This window comes from Callithrix jacchus, chromosome 3 (genome assembly GCF_049354715.1).
Source record: "Callithrix jacchus isolate 240 chromosome 3, calJac240_pri, whole genome shotgun sequence".
NCBI lineage: Eukaryota > Metazoa > Chordata > Mammalia > Primates > Cebidae > Callithrix > Callithrix jacchus.
In genome coordinates this window covers 62,985,235-63,011,608 of record NC_133504.1, presented here as the reverse complement: position 1 = coordinate 63,011,608, position 26,374 = coordinate 62,985,235, and the positions used below count along the sequence as shown (strand labels likewise).

The 26,374-nt window shown below is 32.6% G+C and overlaps 1 long non-coding RNA gene across 1 annotated transcript in view; it reads right to left on the bottom strand.

Moving 5' to 3' along the window:
• LOC144581928 (uncharacterized) overlaps window positions 1-6,044 on the bottom strand; it is a 173,116-nt gene extending 167,072 nt beyond the window's left edge. Inside the window, exon 1 of the long non-coding RNA XR_013533378.1 lies at window positions 5,897-6,044. This is a non-coding gene — a long non-coding RNA (uncharacterized LOC144581928). The remainder of the gene's footprint in view (window positions 1-5,896) is intronic.
• Window positions 6,045-26,374: the final 20,330 nt, after the last annotated feature.

Here is a 26,374-nt window from a genome sequence, read left to right as displayed (position 1 = left end):
TACTTTAGTCTATATGCATTACAATTGAAAATAAAAAAAATAAAAGAACACAAAATTAAGGTCTCATAGTTGTACATGCTAACCATTATATCCCAAAATATGGTTACAATTTTTCCGGCACTTCATAAATATTGCTTTACTAAATTTTTGTTGGTGTTGTTCATCAAAAAGATGGTATTATAATGTCTTGAGAATAAAATTGAGAGGTGTGGAAAACTTTTCCTGATATAAACTTTGTCCATTAAATATTATTTCTGCTAATTTTATTTCAGAATGGTAACTTACAGAGTCATTATATCTTAACAATATCTATTTACTCTATAACACATACAAAATTGTCAGAATACCTACATTTAAATAGTATATTTCATCTGATCTTTTCTAACATTTTGCCAATTATTTATTTTATTAACTCAAAAATAAACAGAATAGAATTAACAATTAGTGAGGACACCTCAAAGTTCTAAAGTTTTATCATGTATATTTAGAATAAATTATTTAAGTTACCATTTTCATAGCAAATTTTAAAAACTTTGAAATGACAAAGGGAAAATTGGACAACAGAAAAATATGTAAAATGGTAAGTTAATTAAAGCTTATTATTATATAATAACATTCCTGGTAACTTTCCATCATGAAATTAAAAACTATATTATCAATTAAATCTTTTTGCGACAAATAAATGTAACACACTTTTGTATTTTCATTGATTTATTCATATTATACCCATATCAATTTAGATATTCTTATTTTTTAAACAGCTTTTAAAGTCTTTTGCCCAATTTTCTAATGGGTTGTCATTCTTTTATTTATTGATTTATAAGAGTGTCTTATATAATCTGAAATCAGGTATTTTGTCATATATTTATTGTGACTATTTTTCTCCTTCTGTGGTTTATACTTTTTTCTATAAATGTTTTGTTTGCTAAAAATAAATTACCTGTTGTAATAATATTTTTGTTTAAGCTTTTAGTTTCTATAGCTACAAGAGATACTATTAATATATTTTAATATTTTCAGATTTTAGTGTTAAGAATGTGTTACATTATAACGTATGTTAGGAAAGCACATTGTACGTTTAGGTTTTTGGAATAACTTCAAGTAAAATTCTTGAGATTTACTTCCTAAATACTTGGAAAAATTGACTAATGTGTCTGATCCTAGAGTGTTCTTTGTGAAAATATTTTAGTAATAGACCTAGTTTCTTTAATAGGTTAAGACACTTTTGTTTTTCTATTTTGTGTGTGTGTCAGTTTTTTAAGTCATGATTTTCAAAGACATTGTAAAACTATTAAAATTTTTCAATGTATTGAAACAGATGTGTTTATAATCTTTGGTTTTTCACTTATTACTGACTATAGGATCTGAGTAATATCTCTCTTTACTCATCACTGATACATGTTTGTCTCTTGGTCTGTTTTGTGAAGGTTAATTAATCATATAAGTTATTTTAAGGAATCAACTTTTGGTTTTGCTGACTCTATTTCATATGTTGTCTATTGATTCTAACTTTAACTTTATTTCAACTTTTATATGTTTTATTTTCTTTATATGTATGTGTTAGTCTGTTTGCATTGCTTTAAAAGAATAACTGAAACTACATAATTTATAAAGAAAATTATATGGCTCTTGGTTCTTCAGACTGTACAGGAAGCACAGTGTCAACATCTATTCCTGGTGAAAGCTGTAGAAGTTTCCAATTATAACAGAGGTGAAGGGGAGCCAGTGTGACATATGGTGAGAAAAGGAGTGAGAGAGAGAAGGGGGTGGTTTCAGAGTCTTTTAAACAACCAAGTCTCCTGTGAACTAAATAAGAATTCTCTCATCACCAAGGGGATGGCACTAAGCCATTCATGAGGGATCTGCCCCTGGGATCCAATACATCCCATTAGGCCCCACCTCCAGCATTGGGATTGACATTTCAACATGAGCATTGGAGAAGACAAAGATCCAAGTCATATCAACGTGTACTTAAAATAATAATTTTCACTAAATACTGTATGTGAATCTCACAAGCTTTAGCATTCCTTATTTTTATTATTAGTTGAAGTTACTCCCAAATTTTCTGTGTGATTTTGTCTTGATCAATGTTTTATTTAGAAGTGAATTGCTTAATTTTTTATTGGTTGGGTGTTTTCTTATCTTTTGTTACCGATTTCCAACTTTATTCCTTTGCCATATGATAATCTTAAAATTAAAATTTAAGGCATATAAATTTTGGTTAATATTCTGTGTACACATGAAAACAGTAAAATCTGTTATTGTCAGATATAGTGATTTAGAAAGATCAAGTACATCAATTAGGCTGAGCTTTGGTATTACTTTTTAAATTTTTTTATAACCTCATCTATTGTTTGCTTGTTCCATCAGCTATTGATAGAGGTAGATATTTCTATTTCACCATTTCTTCTGTCAATATTTTCAAAATGTCATTATGTTACATTGTTTGTGCATAAGATGTTTCAACTAAAAAAAGCTTTCCAATGGATTAACTTTTTATTATTACTGTAAAATACCTCTTTATCTCTAATAATAATTCTTGTCTTGATATTTGCTGTGTTCAATATTTGTACAGATAAACAAGTTTTCTTTATCTTTTTTCCATTCTTTTTTTATTATCCCTCTGCATTTCTAAAAAATAGCAATGGCTGCAATTTTTGTTTTACAAAGCCTGACACTGTAAGTTTTAATTAAAATATTATTTTCTTACATGGAATTGAATTACTGTTTTACTTTAATTTATAACTACCATTTTTTATGACTCTTTTATCTACCCACATTTTATTCATTTTTTTCTCCTCTTTTGGGTTAATAAAACATGTTACTTTTATCATTTCATTATTGACTTTATTTCCTTGTTAGAAATAAATTCTTTCTCATGTTTTACTAGTTAATAATAATATTTAACATGGATGTTACACAAATTAGTGCATTTGTGCGTACTTCTCATTTATCAATGCTCAGATGGTTCAAGAAGCATAGAATTATTTAAATTGATTTACCCCTCTCCATCCTCTCTATATCATTTTCAAGATATTTAATTCTGTATATATTAAACCCCAGGTAACATTATTTTTATACCATTAGTATTTACTTTTATTTCTCCTTCTTTTCTTCATTAATTCTGACATTTACTCATTTCCTTTCAGAATAATTTTCTTTCTCTATGAATATATTTCTTTAATATTTCTTACAATTTAAGTTTGCTTACAGTAAATGGTATTTTGCTTAAATGACCTGCATTTCAACTTTTTAAAAAATGTTGTTTTTACTGAATATGTACATCTAGCTGTAGGTCATATAGTTTCTGTGAAGTTATTTTGCTTTTTAATTTTTTGGGGGATGATTTTTAAATATTTTTGCCTTTCATTTTGGACACTTTTACTATGATGAATTTTCTTTGTTGTTGTTATTGATTTGTTTTATGTTCTGATCTTGTTTACAAGTCTTGTATGTGTTTTCCTTTTTGAGGGGGCAGATGCTTAGAATAGAAACAGCTATAGAATATGCTAAATTTATGCTATATGCTATATAGTATATAACCTAAGACATACATTACTTTTACCATTTTATTATTTTTCTGTATTATCTTACTAGAGTACATTATTTCTCATCTTCTAGTAGTTAATAGTAAAATTTAACATGAATATTAGACAAATGAATACATTCATGCATACTCCTGATTTATCAATGCCCATATTTATAGATACCTAGATAGATAGATATGCCCTAGAATATGCTAGGAAAGTGCCAAACTGCTTTCCAAACTCATTATTCCATGTGCAATATGTTAAGGTTTTAATTTTTCCACAACCTTGACAATACTTGTTATTGTCTTTCTTTTTAACGATAGCCATTCTGTAGATTTAATCTTCTCATTAAGAATTTGACTTGAATTTCCCCAAAGACTAATGCATAGCACACATTTGACTCATATTTGGTTATAGTTATCGAAAACTAATATTGTTAGAGTTTACAAAATTATTTCTCTCTTTTTACTATACATTTTTGAACCTATGCATAAAATTCAACTTTAAAAAAAAATTAAATGCTATCTTTTTAGAATTGTTTCATCTGCATAATCTGTTGAAAATTTTTACAGCTCATTTTCACTATTAATTTTATCATTTAGTATATTCATAATTTTATTGTTTCCTATTGTCAATATATTCATGAAATGTATAGCTAATATCTCAGAGAAATATTTAACATAAATGTATTATAGAAAACATCCAAAGAATAAGACTGTATTCCATCTTGTTCCTGAATCCTGTGTGTATTGTTATTTAGTGATAAAAGAGTGTTACAATAGTTACCCATAACCTACAAAACAATATTATACAATGTTAAATTGATTTCCGTATTAACATTCCAGATGACCCTCAACTTACTATGGCTTGAGTTGTAGTTATTTGGCATAAATGCAATATGCAGTCAGTAGAAACTGTACTGTGAGTTCTCATAAAACCATTGTGTTTTTCACCTTTTGTACATTATTTAATAAATTACATAAATTTCCTAACACTTTATTATAAAATAGTCTTTTTGTTAGATGATTTTCTCCAATTTTAGGTTAATGTAACTGTTCTGGATATGTTTTATGTAGGCAAGGAAATGATATGATGTTCTATAGGTTACGGGTATTTAGTGCATTTTTGATTTAATATTCTCAATTTATAATGGGTTTATTGAGATGTAACTTCATCATAACTTGCAAAGAATTTGTATTCCTCTCATTTATAAAAAGTAGTAATATATACAAAAATTGTAATTGGCAATTTTGGTGGATTGAGGAGTGGTCCTCAAAATTCATGTCTACCCAGAACCTCATTATTTAGCTTCCTTAGGAACTAAAGTCTTTGCAGTATAATTAATTAAAATAGTATTATGTTGAATTAGGATGGTCCCTAAATACAGTGACTGATGTTCTTGTAATCAGAGTAGAGGAGTTACAAAGACATGGAGAGGAAAGAAGGTTATGAGATGGTGGATTTAGATATTTGAGGGATGTGACAAGTAGCAAAGGAATGCTAAGCATTACTAGGTCTACCTGAAGCTGGGAAAAGGTAAGAGAGGATTTGCTAATGACTTTAGAAAAAGCATGGGTCTGCTAACACCTTGATTTCAGATTTCTAGCTTCTAAAACTGTAAGAGAGTAAGTTCTTACTGTTTTTAGCCAAAAAGCTTGTGGTATTTTGTTATGACAGCTATAAAAATCAAATACAAAGATATTTTATAAAATGCTCTTCAACCACCTTGAATTTTCATTGAATTGTTGTTAATGAGAGAACTAATAAAATCGGAGGTAAAACAATATCTTTGTTATAAAACGATATTCGTATCTTTATGTTATGCCTAAACTTACTCACAAAACAGTTTATTCATGTGCTGATGTTTTTGGCTTTGATGTTTTAGACATTTTAGTGTCTAAGTGACCAGTGATTTTACAAAGAAACTTAGCAAAACTGCAATTAAAATAAAAAATTATATTTTTTCCTGGCCATCCAAGGTTGCTCACACCAGCATAGGAACAAGGAGAAAAAAATCATTTACTGTACTGGAAATTTATTGTATTGATTTTGATTATCACATTAAAGTGTGTTACTATACCACCTAGGCAAGAAAAACTGTGTCTGATAACATGATAAGGTTTGCCATATTTGCTTTCACATTTTTAGTATATTTATAATTGGTTCTAGGGTTCCCAAGAAACAAAAAAATGAAGCAAAACATTATGTTGTTTTACATTTAAGTTATTTCCAATTATTTAATTTGAGTTAGAGGGTTCACATACCAACTACAGGACATTGTCCTAGTCCGTTGTATAATAACTATAAGGAAATATCTGAGGCTAGATTCTTTATATTAATAAAAAAAAGAGGTTTCTTTGACTTACAGTTCTTTTTCAGGCTGTACAGGCAGGATGGCATCAGCATCTTCTTCTGGTGAAGTCCTCACCTGCTTCCATTCATGGAAGAAGCTGTAGGACAACCAGTGTATGAGAATTCATATGGTGACAGAGGGGGAAAAAGAGAGGCGGGGGGTGTTAGATTCCCCAGATTTCTAGGGAACCAATAAAACAAGTACTCACTTGCCACCCTCTAGGAAATGACTGACCTATTTTTGAGGAATCTGCCCCCATGACACGGACACGTTCTATTAGGCCTCACCTCCAACATTGGGGATAACATTTCAACGAGAGATATGAGAAGATGAACATCCAAACTATAGCATTCTGACCTGCTCCCTACCATGGCAAACTCATGTCCTTCTCAGATTGAAAAACAATGATCTCTTCTCAATAATCTGCAGTCTTAACTTGCTCCTACATAAACTCAAGAGTGCAAAGTCTCATCTAAAACTCAAGGCAAGTTCCTTACAGCTGTGAGCCAGTAAAATGAAAACAATGTACTTCTAAGACACAATGATATTTAGATATCACATAGTAATAGAGGAAGCAAGAGAGTAGAAGGGTGGAGCTAGCTTATTTTATATTTATTGTACTTTAAGTTCTGGGTACATGTGCAGAATGTGCAAGTGTGTTACATTCCAAAAGGCAAGACAAAACTCAGCAGGGCAGACGTTAAATCTTAAAGCTTTAAACTAACCTTTTTGAATCCACGTCTGACATCCTTGGAACAGTTCTGACATGGTTGGCTCCCAAGGTGTTGGGCAGCCCTACTCCGATGGCTTTACTGGGTACCATCCACATGTGTCTTCTCACAGGTTGGAAGTGAATGCCTGCAAGTATTCTAGGCTAAGGTTGCAAACTACTGATGGCTTTACCATTCTGGAATGTGGAAGGCAGTGGTCCCATTTCCACAGCTACACTAACCAAAGCCCTATTGAGTACTCTCTAAAGTGGTTCTGCCTCTGTGACAGACTTCTGCTTGACTCAAGCTTTCTGATATATCTGATATATCCTCTAAAATCTAGCTGAATGTTATCAGGTCTCCACCACTCTTGCTTTCTGGGCACCTGCAGACTAAGTACCATGGGGAAGACAGACTTACAGCTAATGCCCTCCAAACTCTTCCAAAATCTCCCAATTGCCCAGTTTCAAAATTGCTTCCACATTTTTAGGTATCTTTACAACATCCCTCCTTTGGTACAAATTTACTGCATTAGTCTGTTTTATGCTGCTAAAAAGAAATATTTGAGGCTGGATAATTTATAAAGCAAAGAGGTTTTGTTTGGCTGACCTTCCTCCAGTATGCACAAGAAGCATGGGATCAGCATGTGCTTCTGGTGAGGGTCTCAGATTGCTTCCAGTTGTGGTAGAAAGAAAAAGAGAGCCAGGTGCAAAAATCACATAGTAATAGAGGAAGCAAGAGAGTAGAAGTGTGGTGCTAGCTTATTTTATTATTTATTATACTTTAAGTTCTGGGTACATGTGCAGAACGTGCAAGGGTGTTACATAGGTATACACATGCCATGGTGGTTTGCTGCATCCATCCCCCCATCATCTACATTAGGTATTTCTCCTAGAATTAACCCTCCCCAATCCTCCCACACTCTACTATCCCTCCTCTGTCCCCCCACCTCCCTACAGGGCTGGTGTGTGATATTCCCCTCCCTATTTCCATGTGTTCTCATTGTTCAACATCCACTTATGAGTGAGAACATTCAGTGTTTGGCTTTCTGTTCTTGTGTTGGTTTCTAAAAATGATGGTTTCCAGGTTCATCCATGTCCCTGCAAAGGACATGAACTCATCTTTTTTTTATGGTTGCATAGTATTCCATGGAGTAGATGTGCCACATTTTTTTTATCCAGTCTGTCTTTGATGGGCATTTGGGTTAGTTCTAAGTCTGTGCTATTGTGAACAGTTCCACAGTAAACATGCGTGTGCATGTGTCTTTATAGCTGAATGTTTTATAATCCTTTGTGTAAATACCCAGTAATGGCATTGCTAGGTCAAATGGTATTTCTATTTCTAGATCATTGAGGAATTACCACACTGTCTTCCACAATTGTTGAATTAACACTCCCACCAACAGTGTAAAAGCATTCCTATTTCTCCACATCCTCTCCAGCATCTGTTATTGTCTCCAGATTTTTCAATGATTGCCATTATAACTGACATGAGATAATATCTCAATGTGGTTTTGATTTGCATTTCTCTAATGACCAGTGATAATGAGCTTATTTTCATACATTTCTTAGCTGCATAAAAGTCTTCTTTTGAAAAGTGCCCATTCGTCTCCTTCACCCACTTTTTGATGGGGTTGTTTTTTTCTTGTAAATTTATTTAAGTTCTTTGTAGATGCTGGATATTAGCCCTTTGTTAGATGGGTAGACTGCAAACATTTTTCCCATTCTGTTGGTTGCTGGTTCACTCTAATGATAATTTCTTTTGCTGTGTAGAAGCTCTTAAGTTTAATTGATCCCATTTGTCTATTTTGGCTTTTGTGGCCATTGCTTTTGGTGTTTGAGTCATGAAGTCCTTGCCTATGCCTATGTCTTGAATGCTATTGCCTAGGTTTTCTTCTAGGGTTTTTATATGGTTAGGTCTTATGTTTAAATCTTTAATCCATTTGGAGTTAATTTTAGTATAAGGTGAAAGGAAGACATCCAGTTTCAGCTTTCTGCATATGGCTAGTCAGTTTTCCCAACACCATTTATTAAATAGGGAATCCTTTCTCCATTGCTTGTTTTTGATAGGTTTGTCAAACGTCAGATGGCTGTAGATGTGTGCTGTTACTTCTGAGGCCATTGTTCTGTTCCATTGGTCTGTATCTCTGTTTTGGTACCAGTACCCTGCTGTTTTGATTACTGTAGCTTTGTAGTATAGTTTGAAGTCAGGTAGCATGATGCCTCCAGTTTTGTTTTGTTTTGTTTTGTTTTTGCTTAGGATTGTCTTGATTATCCGGGCTTTCTTTTGATTCCATATGAAGTTTAAGGTGCTTTTTCCCAGTACTGTGACGAAAGTCAATGGTAGCTTGATAGGGATAGCACTGAATCTATAAACTACTTTGGGCAGTATGGCCATTTTCATGATATTGATTCTTCCTAACCATGAGCATGGAATGTTTTTCCATCTGTTTGTGTCTTCTCTTATTTCTTTGAGCAGTGGTTTGTAGTTCTTCTTGAATAGGACCTGCACATCCATTGTTAATTGTATTACTGGGTATTTCATTCTCTTTGTGGAAATTTTGAATGGGAGTTCACTCATGATATGGCTCTGTTTTTCTGCTATTGTGTAAAGGAATGTCTGTGATTTCTGCACATAGATTTTGTATCCTGAGACTTTGCTAAAGTTGCTTATCAGCTTAAGGAAATTTTGGGGGTGATATGATGGGATTTTATAAATATACAATCATGTCATCTGCAAATAGAGACAATTTGACTTCCTCTTTTTCTAATTGAATACCCTTTATTTATTTCTTCTTCCTGATTGCCCTGGCTAGAACTTCCAACACTATGTTGAATAGGAGTAATGAGAGAAGGCATCCTTGTCTTATGCCAGTTTTTAAAGGGAATGCTTACAGTTTTTGCCCATTCAATATTACACTGGCTGTGGGTTTGTCATAAATAATTTTTATTATTTTGAGATATGTCCCATGGATACCTAGTTTATTGAGAGTTTTTAGCATAAAGGACTGTTAAATTTTGTCAAAGGCCTTCTCTGCATCTGAGATAATCATGTGTTTTTTTGCCTTTGGTTCTGTTTATGTGATAGATTATGTTTATAGATTTGCATATGTTGAACCAGCCTTGGATCCCAGCAATGAATCCAACTTGATTGTGATGCATACGCTTTTTGATGTGCTGTTGGATTTGATTTGTCAGTATTTTACTGAAGATTTTACATTAATGTTCATCATAGATATTAGCCTGAATTTTTTTATTTTAGTTGTGTCTCTTCCAGGTTTTGGTATCAGGATGATGTTTGTCTCATAAAATGAGTTAGGGAGGATTCCCTCTTTTCATATCATTTGAAATAGTTTCAGAAGGAAAGGTACCAGCTCCTCTTTGTACCTCTGGTAGAATTCAGCTGGGAACTCATTTGGTCCTGGACTTTTTTTGGTTGGTAGACTATTAATTGCTGCCTCAACTTCAGATTCTGTTATTGGTTTAATTAGGAATTCAGTTTCTTCCTAGTTTGTCTTGGGAGGGTGTAAGTGTCTAGGAATTTATCTGTTTCTTCTAGATTTACTGGTTAATATGCATAGAGGTGTTTGCAGTGATCTCTGATGGTAGTTTGTATTTCTATGGATATCCCCTTTATCAATTTTTATTATATCTATTTCATTCTTCTCTTTGCTTTTTTAATAGTCTGGCCAGAGATCTATCTATTTTGTTAATCTTTTCAGCTCCTGGATTTATTGATTTTGTTGAAGGGTTTTTTTTATCTCTATCTCCTTCAGTTCTGCACTGATCTCAGTTATTTCCTGTCTTCTGCTAGCTTTTGACTTTGTTTGATCTTGCTCCTCTAGTTCTTTTGATCATGACGTGAGGGTATTAATTTTAGATCTTTCCTCACATCTCTTGCAGACATTTATTGCTATAAATTTCCCTCTAGACACTGCTTTAAAAGTGTCCCAGATATTCTGGTACATTGTGTCTTTGTTCTCATTGGTTTTGAAGAACATCTTTATTTCTGCCTTCATTTCATTATTTATCCAGTAGTCATTCAGGAGCAGGCTGTTCAGTTTTCATGTAGTTGTGCGGTTTTCAGTGAGTTTCTTAATTCTGAGTACTAATATGATTGCACTGTGGTCTGAGAGACAGTTATTTTTAACAACAAGCTCTGGAAGGAACTAATAGACCAAGGACTCACTCGCCTCTTACACTATAAAGGTGATTAATGTATTCATGTGGGATCAGCTCCCATGACACAAACACTTCCAATGAGGCCCCACCACTAACACTGGGGATTACATTTGAGAGTTATGTTTAAGGGGATAAATGTCCAAACAAGATGAATTTCCTTTCAACTCATTTTCATTATAGCTTGTCTCTATTTTTTTAGTACTGTGTCTTCAATATTAAGTATAAATGAGGTATTATTAGCAATATAAAATTCATCACTCTTTCTTCTTACTGTCTTCATAGTGCTTTTGTTTTTCTGAGTTATCACTTTAATGCTTGGAGTTAAAGTTCAGATGTTGGTTTTTCAAGTATATATATTTTTTGAAATATACCAATAGACCAAGAATATTATCCATGTAAATGTCCATAAAAGTTATAAAAGATGGCATTTAATAAGTAAAAAACAAATTAAAATTTTGAGTTTGATAATGAAAGACTTTTATCTTCAAAATTTATTTAATTGTTCATGTGATATTATCTATTTAATTTGAATAAGGGTCACCTTAGCTAAAGGCCATATGTTTTTGGATATTTTTTTCCCCACATTCAATATTCTGTTTTGTTTAAATACAAACACATTTATTCTCTATTTTATTTTATTTTCTTAAGACAGGGTCCTGCTCTGTAGTCCATGCTGAAGTGTAGTGGTGTGATATTACTTCAAAGCTGGCTTGAACTCCTGGTTCAAGTAATCCTCCTGCCTCAGCCTCCAGAGTAGCTGGGACTACAGGTATGTGCCCCTAAGCCTAAATTTTTTTTTTTTTTAAGAAATAGGGTCTCACTTTACAAATATCTTTATTCTTAATGAGCTTTTGCTACTTTGTACATGTTTTAAAGGGAAAATATGTAAGATTATTACCAGATAAGTTAAAAGAGGATTTTTACATTTCAACCAATTCCAAAGAGGAAATAAGAAGGTAGTGAATCCTGTCTTGTCTTAAAAAACAAAACAGGACCCTAAAGGAGCTAAATTGGCATCAAGGAACCAGGAATATTGCATAGTAAATATAATCTATTTTGTTTTCTATGTAAAGTTTAATTGTATTCATATAGGAAACTGACTCCCTAGAAAATTCATATCTTTATAAAATATTATGAAATATGCCTTATAGGAAACTCTATTTCAATCTTACCTATATATTATTTTATAAAATAAGAAGGAGATGTTAGAAAAAGTATGGTAATATAAAGGGATTAGACTAATGATTGCTCACTCTATTCAGAAAACTCCACTCATTCAAAGCTATGGATTATACCGGCAACCATATTGTCCGAACTTACACATGAACTTTAACACCAACCAAAGAGGGCAACATACTGTTCTCTTTAGATACCACATAATCTTAACAGATTATCCACCCAGAAAGTTATAGAAGATTTTATTTGCTTTGTCAAAAATATGCTTCATGTTTAGACATTTGGCATCAACTTCTTGTTGTTTAAAAGCCTGTTTTCCTCATATTCAGTAGCTGAATAAATGATCACTGATGATATGAATATTGAATTTGTCCAAGATCTTACAATATCCTTACCTGAAGTTTTTCTGAACTGAGATGATTCTTCCTAGATTACTTGTAAAGATGTTAACTCAGTGGTGGGGGGGGGGAAGATTAATTTATGAATAACAATAGATATTGTTAAAAATAATTTTATGGAATAAAACAAAAATTAATTAAACCTTTAAGTTAATATATGACAAATATGTAATTAGCTGCATTTTGCCTAACAGAATCTTTGGAATGAATACATTGAGTCATATCAAAATTTACAAAGTGTTCTCACATATTTCTTATTATAATATGTATGAGATCATCAGTGCCAACAACAGAATTGGCAAGATTATGGATACAGAAGACCAACCTACACAAAGAACACTTAAATATCTATAATCTTTTGTATTAGCCCCCAAAATTTCTAAACTTTTGTACAGTTTTTCTCTCAAGGAAACCTCCCTCACTCAACACCTAAAATTTCATTTTAGTGCCAAACACAGAAGAGGACATACGTTTATTAGGATAAATGAAGCAGTAAATGAATGAATACTAAAAAGATAGTTGTCAGCATAAGATTGGCTTTATGGGCCAGGCATGGTGGCTCACGCTTGTAATCCCAGCATTTTGTGAGGCCGAGGCAGGTGGATCACTGGGTCAGGAGATTGAGACCACTGTAGCCAACATGGTGAAACCTGATCTCTACTAAAAATTCAAAAATTAGCTGGGCGTGGTGGCACATGCCTTTAGTTCCAGCTCTCAGGAGGCTGAGGCAGAAGAATCGCTTGAATCTGGGATGTGGCAGTTGTAGTGAGCCAAGATCATCCAGACTGGGTGACCTAGTGAGACCATGTCTCAACAACAACAACAACAACGACAAAGATTGGCTTTACATAACACATATTTGATTGATTATGGGCCTCCTTTTCTTTGAAACTCATCTAATAACAAACTAAAAATCTTCAGAAAAAAATTCTTGATCAAGTTAATACCATGTGAATAACAACACTTAACATAAATAAATGTGCTATTGTATTAAATATACAAATAATTAATAGAACGTGAAATCTATCTATTAATTTATTGTATTTTGTTCTTATGAGATCTCCTACTTTGTCTATAGAAAATAATTATATCTGTGAATTTCAGGTAAAATCCAGTGTATGTTTATGGGAAAAGATGTTGTGAAACATACTCTTAGCATCCCTACACTGTTCAACTCTGTAATATATGGTACCTATCTTAGGATGAAAAATATACCCTTTATTGAGCTTTAGTTAAATAATGTCCTTTTCAACCACTTATCAACAAAACTCTAAATTTTATACTTGGTCCAAGTTTGAATTCCAGAATACTGTATTTTCTTAGTTCCTGTCAAGATTCCTATCACTGATTTTTTCCTTAATGACATTCTCTATATTTGAATAACAAAATATGTATAAGACCCATTATTGTACTGATACTTATACTTAGGAAGTATCTCCTTAATATGAAGACTATAGGAAAACCCCTTTTTTGGAATCCAATATTAAAATACACACACACACACACACACACACACACACACTGAATAGTCAAGCTGTGTCATCTCATTTCAAGAATAGAGAAAAGTTTCCAGGCTTGCCACTTGTCAAGCAGAGTAGTAGCAATATTTCTGTAACCAGAGTAAAAGATAAGGCAACAGTTGACCCTTAATTATGGCATAAAAGTTTGAATGTCTGAATCTTCAAGTTCCATGTGACAGCCTTAAAGGGATGTTTATGAACATATACTGAGATATTCCAGTATCATCATAATAAATTTTTTGGCGGCAAGAATTTCTGCAGTCATGTGGGTTAAAAGAGGGTTCAGTAAACTCTTTTCGTTACATTTTTTGTGACCAAAGTTTTTAATTGTTAAGCTTGGGCATCCTGAAAAATGCACAAGCTTCACAATCAACATTTATTTCACATTACTTTGGCAAATACACTACACTTGTTAAATATGAGGTTTCTTTTTCTTCCTTTCAACCACTGCAACTAGAGATTTTTTATAAAAGACCAGGATAAATAAAAATAATTATGAAAAGTATTATACAACTTATTTGTAACCAGTTTATTTAGTGGTTAAAGAGCAGATAATAACTAAAAAGTCAAAGGAAACAGACAATGATAGCAGTACAAACATTTTTGTTTGAGGGCAACTGGGTCCACAATGTTAAAAACAAGAAAGTTATACCCCAAAGATGGTCCTCAAATTGAGCACATTTGTAATATTTAAAACTGACTAATGTTGATAAATAAAAATAATAAAATTACCCCATGTTAATAAAGGTTCTGTCATCAAACTCTACCTAGTTAATCCCTCATTAAGCTCTACCTTTCCATTTATTTGTTCCATAAGCCTAATATTTATTTACTTCTTATTCACGCATAAGTGCTGTGTTAGGTGATATTTTTAAAAGAATAAAACACAGACCTACCTGCAAGTGACTCATCAACTAATTTAGTGTGTTGCATTGTCTACTACATCCCCCAACAGCTACTGATATCTATATTCCTCTCTTTCCTTTAGTAGTAGCACTGTGTTTTAATGTATAACATGTCTGCCTTTATAAAGAGATTCCTTGGTGCCTTACAAAAGTATAGATGTACCACTCTCTCGTCTTCTTGTTCTCCCCTTCACCCTGTTTCCTAGCCACTAAGGAGATAGGATAATAAAATTTGAAATAACAGCACATTGGAAGCCATGTGAAAAAGGCAGATCAACAATGTAGAAGGCATTCAGATGCCCACCCAGTAAAGCTGCTATGTTGGTCTAAAGCTCTTTACATAAAAAGGAACTATATAATTTTATTTTTAATCCATGTTCTATTTGGTCTTACAACAAAAAGACTTGTATCTTAACTAATACATGTAGACATTACATAAGTAAATAATTCCTAATTTTCCCAGGCATAAACATTTTTATAACTAATATTTTAGAAACAAAATTCATAAATAATATAGCTGAGCATTACATACATTTAAAAAAATATAAACCCAATTGTAATGTAAGAAAAATATAAGAAAAGTAATTTATATCTAAAGTATATTTTAAAATATAAAATTTGAGAAAACCTGTATTACAGTAAAAAATGCAGTGGTTCACTGCTTATATATATTTATAATAATGTAAGAATAGTGCAAGTTTTCTATACAAGCAGGAAAGAAAGAAGAAAGGAAGGAAGGAAGGAAGAGAAGAAGGAAGGAGGAGAAGGAGGAAGGAAGGAAATGAGGGAGGAAGTAAAGGGAGGGAGGGAGGAAAGGAAGAAAGGAAGAAATAAAGAGAGAGGAAGGAAGGAAAGAAGGAAGAAAGGAAGGAAGGGCAGGTAGGCAGAGGTTTCAAGGTATCATATGTCATAGAATAGGGTGACCAAAAACATGTTCCCTACCTTAAACTCCTCTGACATCTTCTGACTCTAATACATTTAGAAAAAATGCATTGATGATAATTTCATTACTAAAGAGAAAACAAATACAAAAAGTAAAACATGAAGTTATGGAAAAGTGTGAGACAACCTGAAAATATAGATGGGAAAATCCTCAACAAAATACTAGCAAACTGAAACCAGCCACAGATCAAAAACCTAATACAGCATGATAAAGTGGGCTCTATTCCTGGAATACAAGGTTGGTTCAACAAAGAAATCAATGAATTTGATTCATTACATAAATAGAACTGAAAACAAAAACCACATAATCACCTCAAGGGACCCAGAAAAGGCTTTTAATAAAATTCAACATCCCTTCATTTTAAAAACCCTCAACAAATCTGGTATCAAAGAAACATATTTCAAAATAACAAAAGCCAACAAACTGAACAGGCAAAAGCTGGAAGCATTCTTTTTGAGAGCCAGAAAATAGATAAGGATGCCCACTCTCACTGCTCCTATTTAGTATAGTACTGGATGTTCTAGCCAGACTAATTAGGCAAAAGAAAGAAAGAAAGGGCAACCAAATAGAAAGAGTGGAGTCAACCTATTTCCCTTTATATAAAATATAATTATATATTTAAAAAACCTCATAGTCTCTACCCAAAAGCTCCTCAATCTGATAAACAACTTCAGCAAAGTTTGAGGTTACAAAATCGAAGTTAAAAAAAAAATCAGTAGCATTTCTTTACATTGACTGAGAGTAAAATTGAGAACACAATCTCACTTACAATAGTGACAAATAAAATAAAATATCTACTAATATGGCTAACCAAAGAAGTGAAGGATCTCCAAAAGGAGAACTTCAAAACACTGCTGAAAGAAATCAGAGATGGCACAAATAAAAGAAAAAACATTCCATGTTTATGGATTGGAGATAAAATCAATATCATAAAAAATGCCCTGCTGCCCAAAGGAATTTACAGATTCAATGTTTGCTATCCCTATCAAATTCTCAATGTCATGCTTCATGGAATTAGAGAAAACTATTGTATAATTCATTAGGAACCAAACAAAAGCTCAAAGAGTCAGAGCAATTCTAAGCAAAAAAACAGAAAGACAAAGGCATCACACTACCTGATACTATAAAGCCACAGGAACCAAAACAGCTTAATACTAGTACAAAACAGACATATGGGCCAACAGAACAGAATAGAAAACTCAGAAGTAAAGCAACACATCTACAAGCATCTGATCTTTGAGGAAGCTGATGAAAACAAGCAGTGGGGAAAAGACTCTCTATTCAATAAATATTGCTGAGATACCTGGTTAGTCATATGTAGAAGAATAAGACTGGATCCCTTCCTTTCACCATATATGAAAATCAACTCAAGATGGATTAAAGACTTAAATATAAAACACAAAACTACAAACACCCTAGAAGGAAATCAAGGAAATACCATTCTGGACATAGGCCCTGACAAAGATTTCATGACAAAGATGCCAAAAGTAAATGCAACCAAAACAAAATTGAAAAGTGAAACTAAATAGTTTCTGCACAGCAAAAGCAACAATCAAGAGATTAAACAGACAATTTACAGTATGGGAGAAAATATTTACAAAATATACATTCAATAAAGTTCTAACATACAGAATATACAAGGAACTTAAATAATTCAACAAGCAAAAAATAAACAACCCTCTTTAAGATGTGCAAAATGGGCCGGGTGCAGTGGCTCACGCCTGTAATTCCAGCACTTTGGGAGGCTGAGGTGGGCGGATCACGAGGTCAAGAGACTGAGACCATCCTGGCCAGGTGAAGCCCTGTCTCTACTAAAAAAAATACAAAAAAATTAGTTGGGCTTGGTGGTGTGCACCTGTAGTCCCAGCTACTCAGGAGGCTGAGGCAAAAGGATTGCTTGAACCCAGGAGGTGGAGGTTGCAGTGAGCTGAGGCCATGCCACTGCACTCCAGCAGTGAGACTCTGTCAAAATAAATAAATAAATAAATAAAATGGGCAAAATGCATGAACAGACACTTCTCAAAAGTATATATACACACATGACCATCAAGCATATGAAAAAATGCTCAACATCACTAATCATTTTTGGTGATCATTAGTCACTAATGGCTAATGCAGTGCAAATCAAAACTGTAATGAGATATTATCTTATGCCAGTCAGAATAGGTGTGTTTATTAATAAGTCAAACAATGACTAGTGAGGTTGCAGAGAAATGCTTATACACTGCTGGTGGGAATGTAAATTAGTTCAGCCACTGTGGAAAGCATTTGGAGATTTCTCAAACAACTTGAAACAGAACTATCATTTGACCTAAAAATGCCATCACTGGGTATATATCCAAAAGAAATAATTCTATGAAAAAGACCCATGGATGCATATTTTCATTGCTGCACTATTGACAGTATCAAAGACATGGAATCAACCTAGATGCCAATCAATGGTGGATTGGATAAATCAAATGTGCTACATACATACCATTAAATACTACCCAGCCATTTAAAAGAATGAGATCACGTTATTTGCAGCAACATGGATGCAGCTTGAAGCTATTATTCCAGGCACAGAAAACCAAATATTAATATTGCAGGTTCTCACTTATAAATGAAAGCTAAACATTGAGTACACAGGAACACTAAGAAGGGAACAGTAGACATTGGGTCCCACTTGAGAGTGGAGGGACAGGAAAGTATGAATTGAATAATTACCTCTGTTATTCTGCTTAATATTTGGGTGACAACATAATCACTATACCAAACCCCACAACATACAATATACCCATGTAACAAACCTGTACCCCATGAAACTAAAAGTTGGAAGAAAAAAAAATATATAAATAGTTAATATTAGATTGTTCTTTTCTAAATTAATAAAATATGTGTTTTCAAATGTCTACACTCATGGTAAAATCTAATCTACATCTTTATCAATAGTGAATAATGTGTATATTCATACATTCATGTGCTTATTCATCATTGGTTTAAACCAACATTTGTTGAGGGTCTCCTTTGTCTAGAAACTCTGCTAGTTTCCCCAAGAGAATAAATAAAAATCACAACATAAAATAAAAAAATAATTGTGAGGCGAACTTCTGGTGCCAATATAAAATTATATTTAGGAAAACCTGTTGATATGTAATTTATATTACAGTTTTGGACAAAAATCACACAAGTTTAGAATTACAATAATATGAAATATTTCAAAATAAATTGCATACATTTCAATATTATTTCTATTTTTCATGTCTCTGCACATTTAATAATCACATTTTATTAAAAACTGCTAAAATTATTTCAGATCTCTTATGTATATGCAGTTGGTTTTATTACAGTAACTACACTATAAAATAATTTTCCACTAAATATGTATTTCAAATGTATCTCTACTTTAGTGAATTTCCAAAGAAGTGAGTATAAAACTGGTAACAAGACCCAAAGTACTTTAAAACGCATTTCATTATACATATGCCTCAAATTCATCTTGTAGGTTAATTCATTTTTTTCTCCAAATGTTGGTTTACATATTATACATTAACTTCAGATAAATCAGTCATTCAATTCAATATTGCAAATTCATACGGAGTTAAAAATTATACTTTTTCAATTGTAACCACATGACAATATATTTATTACCAAATCAATATGTTTAAACTCATCCTCATCAAATTTTAAGCAATATGGAAAGCTTTAAAAATTCACAAGGGTAAGCCTACTTTTTGTCACATAGTTTTTAGCAATTCCTTGAACTTTAATGAGATATGCTCATTTTCATGTAGCTTAGTGAGCCTATTTCAATTAGCAAATGTATCTGAAAAGTTTATCATACCATTTTTTATACTTTGATTTTAATTTTTCATTCAATAAAAATGTACTAAAATATAGTAAAAAAAGTTAAAGACAAATCTGTTTAGCAAATTTATTGTAGTTCAAGGTATAAGATGAAAGTTTACTAAAAAATCTATTATTCTAGAAATTACTATACATTTTACATTATTATAGACATTGTACGTTAATAGCCTTGCAACTTCATTGATTTGTGAAGTCTTTCTAAAAGATTCTTGGCAAATATGGGTTATTGATAAAAAATGCAATAAATTGCTAATACTCTTGGTATTTATTTTTAAATTGGTTGTAAACTTGTGTCACCCACTAACCTGAGTTACTGTTCTATGTGTTATACAATGTTATTGCAACAGGGAAATTTTTCTGTGAATTAATTTTAAAGGTTTCAAATATTAACAAAGTATCTATATTACAGTCTATTATTCTAAATGACATCTCCTCAGCTGGGTGGCTTTTGCCTATAATCATAGTACTTTGGGAGGCCGAGGTGGGCAGATTGCCTTAATTCAGGAGCTTCAGATCAGCTTGGGCAATATGATGAAAGCTCATCTCTACTAAAAATACAAAAATTATCCAGGAATGGTGGCACATGCCTGTTATCTCAGCTACTCGGGAGGCTGAGGCATGAGAATTGCTTGAATCCTGGAGGCAGAGGTTGCAGTGAGCTGAGATCCTACCACTGACCTACAGCCTGGGCAATAGAGCCAGACTCTATTTAAAACATGAATAAATATAAATACCATCTCCTCTTTCTTTTGTTCCTTTTGAATTTTACATATGATTTGCAGTTTATTATATACCTAATATTTGGCTTTCTCATTGATTCATCTATAAACATTGCCTTTGCACAATCAGAAGAATAAATTACTCACTTTTAAAACTTCACATTTGTCTGGTCAGATAATTTTTTTCTACAATGTTGTATGGTTCATCATATTAAGATCTTGCATTATTTGTACTTTATATATAAAAGAAAATAAACCTTGCTCATTCTGAATTTAAGTGTTTTTAAACATTCCAATAAGAGTAAGATATTTTTTATATATTTCTTAAGTTTCAGGATTGTGTGAGTTCCTATACTTCTTTTTAAACTTTGCATTTAATCTTAACATTTTTGATGCTTAATTTGAAAAATAAGTCAGTAGATTACATTCATGATATTAATTTTCAGGTGAAGTGATAAAACCCTATAGCAACACTTCAATCAAATACTGTAAATGTTTTTACTAAATGTTTAACATTCTTTATTAGGATCAAAATCACCATTTATTATACAAATAAGATCACCAAGTGATACTAGTAATGTCAGTGTAAAAGCTGCAATGACAATTCATATACCACAGATGGTATTGCCAGAGGTGACATGATTTTCAAAATGTTGAACCACTCTAGGTTGTTTCAAAGAAAGCAAAGTACCATCTCCATATAATTTATCCAGTACTTAAATTTGATGGACATGAAAGCCATGTAAAATTTATTTTATATTTCTGTGTACAGTGGAAGGGTATATTTTTAGTAGACGTCTTATTCAAGTCATTGTCTATTACATAACTATTTTTCTTACAAACTCTGATAATAGGTTGTCTATTTTCCTATTCATTCTTTTTCTCCCTCAGCCACACAGATATCTACTTCTAATCACTATCTCTCTCCATTTACACACACACACACACACACACACAGTCACACACAAAGCATGCTTTCATATACATACAGTCTGAATGTAAACTTCTGAAAGAAACTATGTCTATCTTCCTCATTGCTCTATCCTCTATACATTGTAATTATTCAATAAATATTTGTTAATCAAATAAATACCTTTTATTTTCATCATTTTATTTGAAATAAATGTACTGTCCCTCTAAGTGCATTACATGTCATCACTTAAAACACAAAGTTATTATGGCAAGATTAGAATAATCCAGCTACAACATTGCAGTATTAGTACTAGTAGCTGTCTTACACTATTATTTTATTGTTAACTACCAAAAAAACCCCAGCATTTAAATAGAAGATAAATATTTTTATAATCTGAATTACTACACTAAAAGTCAAATGAGCTGACTCTAATAATTGTACACTGTTTTATTCACTTACAGACTTCAAAAAATGAATAGCTCTTAGTTTCTCAAGTAAGAAACAATAACGTGAAAAGCATTGCATTCAGAATGAGCCAAGGCACCCTTTGGCAGGAATGTTGAATTCCAGTTTGCCTAAAGAATACTAGTATTGCTCACGTTTGCATATTTAGATTAATAGTACATTTCTACAAGGTTTGTGCTGTAATTGGAACTTAAGTAACATTTGTAAAGTGTTATCTGTCGGAGCCTGAAGAGACCCAAAGAGAATGTATGTCATTATGCAAAATTACTAATTAAGTACAAGTAATTTAGCAGATAATTTACATGTTCATTTTATAATAGAAATTATTTAGTTTTAAGGTCCTCTTTGTATTTCTAGAGCAATCTTGACCCAAGGGATTACAGACTGTTAAGAAGAAGTATAAATTATAGAATGAGACATATGTTTAACTGACTCATAGAGCTTTTGTTGTGGCTAATGATTCTTCTAACAGTAATTGCATAAGGGAAAACATTTTCTTTTTAAGTAAATAGTGCTCATTACCTCTTAAATCTACTGTCACTTGACAACATTAATTTGGAAAAATTTCTACCTTCTTGATTAGCTCTCCAAGGATATTCAGCAGCTTTAAATTAATATTGATCAAACAGAAACCATCATATCCATCAGTGTTCTTACAAATGTGGATGCACGGAAAAAAGTAATATTTCAATAGATTCTGGAAAGAGAAACAATTACTTTCATGAAACCATAAAATATTGAAATATACTGTAAACTGTCAATATAATATTAGAATGGGTTATTTATTGTATAGCTATTGATACATACTAGATACATATATAAATCTTAAATATTTCAGTAATAAAGTTTGCATTTGTATAATCTAACTTTGGCCATATTGTGTTACAAATTGTTATCCCATACAACTCTGGAGAAAAGAAATCTTTTCTTTCCAAACCAGTCCTTTTTAAAATCCCAATCATCTGAAAGCTCCACGAAGGCAGCAATACTGTTTATTTAAACAGCTCAAGTCCATGAATATAAAAGTGTGCTGAGCAACACTCTAATTTAGATGACAATTCCCTCAAGTTCTTCTCTCTGTTTTCTTTAGGTTTAATATCTTTTTGGTTTTAAAATAACTTTAAAATAATATTAATTCAATTTTTTCTCATTTTTATTTGTGCATATATTTAATGCTGTTGAATTTTTTCTGCTGATTACTTTAGCTGTATATAAAAATTCTGATAAGCCCCATTTTAATTTTGAGAAATAGCCTAGATTCATTTGTTTCCAGTTTGATCCCAGAGTTGTTTAACACTGTCCATTTTTAATACCATGTGGAATAATTTTTTGTTTTTCAAATTTGTTACAAATTATTGTTTTATTGAAAATTCAGAGAATGCTCTTAGTATTTTTTTTTAAGTGTTAAGATTTCATTTGTGGTATAAAACGATCAGTTTTTATGAATATCTTGGCTGTACTTCAGAGAAGTATAGTATAATATGGGTTAAGCTTTCAGTATTCTAATATAATATCTAAATTATTGATGACAAATGTACAGTACTTCAATATCTTTATAAAAGTTTAGTCCATGTGATTTGCCTTGCATTGATTTTTATTTTTATTAATTTCCTTGTACAGTTCTTTTGCAGCTTCAGTTGGTGTCTAAAGAAAGTCACTGATATATTGCTATTTGCATAAAGATTAATGGCTGTTACAGCTTCACTGAGAAATATTGTTTTTAACATTATAAAATATTTCATCATTACATACTCTATTTGGCATAAATTATGTACATTTGGATATCAAGATTTTAACTCCTACTTCACTTCAGTTGCCTTTGAGTAGTGCATATCAATGTATCCTCCTATTTTGATCACATTTGAAGTCTGTCACTTGTAGAAGGTGGAATTTTGGGTTTTACATTTCTAGTCAATAAAACCATTTTCTTCCTATTGGTGATATAAGCTCATTTTATTATACTGGAATTAATATATTCGGCCTCCATTATCTTATATTTTTAATGTTTTATTCACATATATGTATGTCATTATATGGTCACTTATTTGTTCTCTCTCTCCTCATATATTTTGGTATTTAGAAAGTTTTGCAATTTTAGAGTAATGGCTACATTTATAACATCTACACTAAAGCTTTTTAAGAATATCCTTAGTCCTCTCACTTTTTCAGATTCTATTGTTTTCTTCTGTGAGTGAAATTAAATTTAACTGGGATGCTTTTCTTCCTCCTCCTCTCTCTCTCCCTACAAGTCCAATTTGAAGTAGTATCTTTCAGTAGTATCTTTCAGTTATTATCAGTAATTAGTGAACTGATTATCATTTCCATAAACTTTCATAATTTTGTAAACCACTGTTAATTATGTTACTTTATGTAAAATGTCAGAATATTTAACCTATACATACTTTATCATCATCTTTATGTCTGTCATTTCTCCATAGATAAACATGTATTAAGTGTTTAGCACCAGATTTTAAGTTTAATTGTTTTTATATTCTTCAGACAATATTCTAGGTAGGAGTTATGGGAACAATATTGTTTGAGTTTTGACATATTCTTAAAGTGTACCTTTACTTAACAAGGTCAATTTAGATGGATATAAAATCTTTTTGTTATGATTTTTCTTCCTTAGAACCTTAAGCATATTATTAGATTTTTTTTGGCACAAAACATTACAATTGGAAAGGCTGGTATCAATCTTATTTTATTTTCTTTATAAGTGACTTGAACTTTTTTCCTAGATACTCAAAGAATATCTTTTCCTTTGCTTTAAAGTATAATAGCTTTGCTGGAATATTTCTAGGTGCTAGGAGTCATCCACTATAGATTGATTTTATTAGGTACCAGAATATAAATATAATCATGATGCCACCTAATGACGGGGATACATCCTGAAAAATGGCATCATCAGGCAATTTTGTCATTCTGGGAAAATCATAGAGTGTATTTACATAAACTTAGATGGTGAAGCCTATTATACACCCAGGCTATGTGATATGGTCTATTGCTTTTAGCCTACATATCTGCATAGCATGTAACTGTACTGAATACTTGTAGGTAATTGTAATACAATGAAAAGTAAGTATTTGTGCATCTAAACATATCGAAACATAGAAAAATCATGGTAAAAATAGAGCATAAACGGTACAAAATTGAAGACGTGTATAGGGCGCTTATTGTGAATGAAGCTTATATAAAGGGAAGTTTCTGTGGGTGACTCAGTGCGTGACTGGTGTGTGAATGTAAGGGCCTACAATATTAATGTATATTACTGTAGGCTTTATAACACTGTACATTTAGGCTACACTAAATTTATTAAATTTTTTCTTCAATAATATGTTAAACTTAGGTAAATCTACAAGAAAGGCAGAGCACAATGGCCAAACAGAGCCCTTCAGTGACTACCCTCCTATAGGAACACCCAGTAACTATTCATGGAAGGAATTACCTTCATAGGAACCAGAAAATCAGATGAGTAATCATAGTACCCGGTTTTAATATAATAACAAGGAAAGAGGCATTGAAGGGGATAAGCAGGACAGTCTTACATTGCCTACACAACCCCTTCCTCAAGCCCATACAGTGCAGTACAAAGAGAATCTGTGTGCTTAGAGGAAGAAGAGTGGGCATGGGATCTTGCATTAAAACTCAGTGCTACCCTATCATAGGGCACAGGACAGAATTCTGCTGGTGCACTTAGAGGGAGCATTTAGACCAACACTGAACCAGAGAGGAATCCTCCACCCTAACATGAAGAAGCTGAGTCTCAGCCAGCTTCACCATGGGCGGACTAATGTGCCAAGGGGACCCAAATAAATTTGAGTGTCAGTAAGGCCACAAAGACTGCAATTCCTGGGCAAGCCCTGGTATTGCACTGATATTGGAGGCATTGCATATGGGGAGCGACCCCGAGTGGCACCAGCTGCAGCAGCCTGCAGCCATGGGAGTGCCTGCATGAACCCTATCCCAGTTCCAGGATAAGTAGCTGGCAGATTCCTTCTTAGGGGAAATAGAGGGAAGAGTACAGACGTAGATGATTTGTCTTGAAATTTGGGTAAAAACTCACACACAATAAAGTAAATTACTAAGCAGATTTCTAAAGCACCAATTCTAGGTTTTTACTCCTGCATGGTGTTTCTAGACTCACCCTGGGAATTCGCTGTCCTAATGGAATAGACTTAGTCACAGTAGGATTCACCACCTGCTTATTAAAGTGGTCCTGGGCTTTGAATAAAAATGAGTGGCAGCCAGGTAGTAGTGGCGATAAGCCTTGGGCAAGGTTTAGTACTGGGCTGATCTGGAAAAAATATGTGAGTGACCCAGTGTTGTGTCGGCTGTGGTGGCCATGAAAATGCTCATATTACCCCTCACCAAACTTTAGGCAGCCCAGTGCACAGAGAGATCCCTTCTGATTAGGGAAAAGAGAGGGAAAAGATCAAGAGACTTTGCCTGGTATCCCAGACGGATTCACTGTTATCTTCTCCTGGTTACCCAAGGTTATGTAATTAGGAGACTAGAGTCACAGCATTCCTATGCTCTGTGCTTAAAGAGCTGTTGTGACCACAGGATTAGGTCAGAGCACTCAGGTGTCTTTGAATTCATGGAAAGAAGGAGAGGTACAAACAAGCTCAAGCTGTAAATATTTTAACAAATCTCTGATTCTTCAATGCGTAGACACTGATAAATGTCCACAAGCATCAAGAACATCCAAATCTACA